This window comes from Trachurus japonicus, chromosome 1 (genome assembly GCF_045865225.1).
Source record: "Trachurus japonicus isolate A0001 chromosome 1, Traja_1.0".
In the NCBI taxonomy this organism is placed as follows: Eukaryota; Metazoa; Chordata; class Actinopteri; order Carangiformes; family Carangidae; genus Trachurus; species Trachurus japonicus.
This window is the reverse complement of record NC_140907.1, coordinates 35462988-35468326: the sequence shown is the minus strand read 5'-3', so window position 1 is coordinate 35468326 and position 5339 is coordinate 35462988. Positions and strand designations below refer to the sequence as shown.

Sequence of the window (5339 nt, the reverse complement as noted above, 5' to 3'; positions counted from 1 at the left end):
CCAGGCCTCGTTCATGCTTCTGCTGCTGCACCAGTATCACCTCTGCTCATCAATCAATCAATCAATCAATCAATCAATCAATCAAGTAATCAGGTTTAATCCCCATAGGGTTTTTCAAGTAATTGAACAACAAACAAAACAAAAAAGGACTTAGTTTGAAAGACTAATGAACAACAACAGAAAATATATATGATGAATAGTTGAAATAATAAAAACATCCAAGTGATTAAAACTATTTTTTTTAAAGGGATAGTTAGACAAGTTGTGACCTGCACATTCACCACGCTATGAGATAATAACAGAACGTTACCAGACAGAGTTGTTTTAGAGGGAAATTCATGCAAAACCGCTGATGCGCGTTGCCTTCAGGGACAGTTTTTCAGCAAGCAGTCTCTGCATTTACCCCAAAAATGGCTCAGTTTCGTACCGTTGTGTTATTATCTCATAGCGTGGTGAATGTGCAGGTCACAACTTGTCCACCAGAGCGTTGTGGAGTTGTTGGATTGTGTATTTGATGAGTTTGATGAGGGAAACCAAGAAATCCCATGAGCCTCCGTAGCGTAGCTCTGAGCAGCTCACGGCTCTGCTCCGCCGTTCATAAAATAGCTTGCACCGACAATTAAAGGTAACAAACCCACTGCTATGACTATAGGGATTATGGCAATGGGCCAATTTGCCAAAATGTTGAACTATCCCTTTAAAGCCCCAGTGTGTAACAAATTTGTCTTTTTATTATCAAAAATCAAATATGTCTTTCATAAATACGTATTTCACTGAATCACAGCCGCATACAAATGAAAGCTTTCTGGTACCTTAGAATGAGTTGTTACAAGTCGTTACAAATACATAAATGGGCGACGCAAATACCCCCATTTTTGTGTGTGTGGGTTTTTTTTTTTGCCATTTTTTGTCATAGGACCGTATATACTGGCATTTAAGGGGTTAAAGGTCTGAAATTAATTGAATATTTGGTAGGGATCATCAAAGAAGAAGTAGAATAGAAGATGTATGCAAAAAAAAAACTACTGGAAAGAAATATTGATTTATACTATTTTTACAGCGTTTCCTCCGTGGACATTTTGTCCTCATTGGGTAAGAGTGTAGCTCAATGGTTAAGGAATAAAAACTATAAACAATATAATACAACTAATAAAATGAAAGATGTATTTGAAGCTTTTATTTTGAAAGGGACGATCAGTTGAGCTGACGTCACGTGCACCGGAAGCAGGTTCATCACCTGTAGTGGATCGTTTCGACCACGTGGAGGCAGCATCGACCCGACCAGACTGTAAACTGACCTGTGATCCATAATAATCAGTTATTGATCAGGGAATTCAGTCATTTATTCATGACGTCATAGCAGGGTAACCACGGTAACCTTATCAAGGGGCCAAATTAAAACAATTAGAAATGCACAACAGTTGTAGAAAGTAACAAAGTAGCCTACATTTACTCAAGTATTTAACTTTATGTATAAATTGAGCTGTAATTAGTATTTCTGATTATAAAATGTCAGAATGTAACTCTGTATATGATAGCCTATAATATATATAATAATATTAATGGTAGATGATAATATGCTTTATATTACAATGACTGCTGTTTAATGACTTTTTATATTTTCTGATTCTATTAATAGATGAAAGTAACTCATCAAAATAAAGTAAGGCAGAAAAGAAAAGAAACAAAGCCATGGAAAATAGTCTAAATGATAATTTGATAAATATTAGGTTTTAACATAAGAGAAACTGAAACTGAATAATACAGAATATACAAAATAATATGACGTCAGCTGTTAAGACATAATAGCAAAGAAGAGAATAAATCAGCTCTCATCAGTTTTATAATTAAAAAAGCAGTGATTTATAAATCAGAATCAGAATACTTTATTGATCCCCAAGGGGAAATTTCTTTTCTCCAGCTCAAAGTGTACAAGTTACAGAGCAAAGTATACAAGAAATATAAATATATATAATATAAAATAAAATATATATGTATGTATGTATGTATGTATGTATATATATAAAAAATATTAAAATATATGTACAAGTACAAACATGGACAGGAGTTATTGCACAATAAATATGGTATTGAATGTGAGTTATTGCACATAAGTATGACATTAAATATATAAACTTATACATTTATTAATTTTTTTAAATGTGTGGAAATTGACAAAAGACAAGAATAAAAGCCATAAAATCAAAACATTTAAATAAAAAAACTTGATTACAATGAAATAAAATCGATAAAATTAATAATTTACGTTATAAATTGTCATAAAAGACAAACAAACACAAGAAGCAGAGAGCAGCTGAGTCAGGATGAAGGGGCGGGTCAAACAGCTCCTCTCGTGTGATTGACAGGCGCGTTGGACCAATCAGCGTCGACGTTGACCCCACGCTGCGTCACGTGTGCTCCCTGGGGGACAGCAGCAGCAGCAACGGACTGACAGCGGGATGAGACCGAGTCCGAGTCCGCAGCAGCTCTGACCCGGTTCGGTTCAGTCCGGTTCCTCTCTGCTCCGCTAACCCGAGTCCTTCCGATCCGAGCCGAACTAGTCCGAGTGAGTCCATCTGCAGTGTGAGCGCGTTCAGGTGGGTAAAGTAACGTAACGTAACGTAACGTGACGGCTTCTGCAGACCTGTGGCTGTGTGTGTGTGTGTGTGTTTGCACGCGGAGCTCATCATACACAGACAGACAAACAAACAAACAAATAGACAGACAGACAAACAAACAAACAAAACGGTGTGTTCAGGCTATAGGGGAAATAATCGGAAAGTACAGAAGCACTGACACATGTGTTGTGACGGCATGACGCTGCTTACTGCCCTGTGTGTATGTGGGGAGGGGGGGGTATGTGTGTGTCTCATGTGTCATTCAGAAACTTGCCACCAACCGGTCCCTTGTCACACACTTGCTTTGGTCTGTTAAATATAAATAAAATACTTACATTTAAACATAAGTGTCATCAAATGGACACCTACAATTTCATATAAACTAACATAATGGATTTATATATAGGCTAATGTTATTTCCTCTAGCAAGCCAAGGGTTTAAAGTGTTAGAAATAAACATTAAATAAGACTTCAAGTAAAAGTGAGTGGAGTTTTATTAGTCCAGATCAACATAGGCGAATAATATGATATAATATAATATAGGCTAATAATATAATATAATATAGGCTAATAATATAATACAAAATATATACAAAATAAATACAAAAGATAGATGTATGTATGTAGGTATGTTTATGTTTGTATCTATGTATGTGAATACCTATGTAGGTGTGTGTCGGTGTATATGTGATACATATGTTTGTACGTAGGTATGTATATGTTTTTTTTATGGATATGTAAGAAAAGGGGGGGCTATATATAAGCTGAAGCTTCTGCCCCTATCCTTTGGTTGTGACCGGCGTTTATACTCTCTAAATAACCATTAAATTTCATTCATTCATTCATATAACATAGGCTAATAATATAATATAATATAGGCTAATAATATAATATAACATAGGCTAATAATATAATATAATATAATATAGGCTAATAATATAATATAATATGGGTTAGGGTTATAAAATGATAAAAAGAGCTAAAAAAAAATAAATTCATATAACGTGAAACCAAGTTAAAAAAAATCCAAATAACTGAGAAGTTGTAGGAGACAGAGATGAATTAAAGCGGCGCCCTGTAGCGCCTGTAGAGCGGCGACAGCAGCGCCCCCCACAGTCACACGTGTGTCACTACAGGTCACTGTGGTGCGTTCAAGTCCGTCGGAAAGTTAAACGTCCAGGAGGTCAGCTAACGCTAACGGCTAACGCTAACGGAAAAACAGAACGATCAATCGATCGGTCGGCTGATTGGCAGTGAAGTGAAAAAGTTTTAATGTCTTCGTCTTCCTGTGTTTGTTTTATTGGAAGTCGTCGCTTCGATCAGTGATCAATCAAAATAACCGTGGAGACTGTGGAGTGTGTGTGTGGTTGCCGTGACAACAAGCGTGGACTTGGAGTTGTTGCGTCTTTTGGAGCTGTTGTTAATCGATTGTTTTTGCCGCGTCTTGACCGGAGCGTCCCTGAACGCACCATCGCCACTAAATAAATATTCATCATTATCGATTATTATAGAGTGATTGGTTGATCAATCGACAGAAAATTGATTAAACAAGTCGCCTGATAGTTTCAGATGTGATACATCCAAATTAAATGTTTTTATTGATCTCCGTCAGTGTTTTTGGTCTCAAGCTGAATCTCATCTGATTTTGTTTATCAGAAAAAAGGGTTACACATAAGTACACACTATTAAGCATTAGTTAAAGGAGCATTAAAGGGATAGTAGCATTTTTTTTTAAAGTGGGGTTGTATGATCTACAAATAGCCCCTAAGTACTTTAATTGCTAACGGGAGGAGTGCAGAGAGTCTTCTACTGCAATTAAAGTACTTAGTGGCTATTTGTGGATCATACAACCCCACTTTAAAAAAATGCTACTATCCCTTTAACGCAAATCCAAATTCTTAATTCGGCCACTAGATGGAGCCAGTGGCGGAGCATATCAGATATAAACAAGTGGGCGTCTCTCCTCCAGCAGCCTCTCTGTTTTCCAAAACTACGGAGTGGCCCGCGTTAATCGTGCGTTTAAAAAAAAAATAGAGGACAGCTGAAGAAAGACACAGGGACGTGGAGAGAAAGTGTTCTGCCGAGCGATTCAGTGACTGTAAGCAGCCTAACACTGCTACATTACAATTTACTGTTGCATTTTTCCGATTCGGAGGTCGAATTTCCGAGTGAAATCGAACGCAGCATAGTCATAACAAAGACAAATTCTGCATTTGCCCCACGGACGCTACACTGTTGGTTATTTTCTTTGTAAAATTAGTTATGCCCCCCTCCCCCCATCTATCTTTTGCATATTTCAGATTATTTTATGCTATTACCGTACTGCTGTATTTGCGATAATGCTCCTTTTAGCATTAATGAATACTAATTTCTTCATTTATGATACATGAATACTCATTAGTAGTAGTTTATAAATACAGTTAGTGCTTACCAATGATGAGTAAAACCATTTTAACTCTATAAACTACATACTAATGAGTTTTCATGTGTTATAAATGGTGAATTCAGTATTTATTAATGATTAACTCATGCTTAATAGTGTGTACTTATAACACTTTACTTTATCATGAGGGTAACACTTTACAATAAGGGTCCCTTAATTAACGTTAGTTAGTACGTTATTAAGCATTAATTAACTGTTTACAGATATATTAACAATCATTATTATGTATTACTTGGGATTAGGAAACACATTAATTAATGTAGCCTATAGTAAGCAGT

At 36.2% G+C, this 5339-nt stretch overlaps 1 protein-coding gene across 1 annotated transcript in view; it reads left to right on the top strand.

Annotated features, from left to right (window-relative positions):
- Positions 1-2335: 2335 nt before the first annotated feature.
- The window catches only part of LOC146992415 (UTP--glucose-1-phosphate uridylyltransferase-like), a 19476-nt gene continuing 16472 nt past the window's right edge, over positions 2336-5339 (top strand). Inside the window, exon 1 of the mRNA XM_085786217.1 lies at positions 2336-2597. The gene's annotated coding sequence lies outside the window, so the exon portion shown is untranslated. The remainder of the gene's footprint in view (positions 2598-5339) is intronic.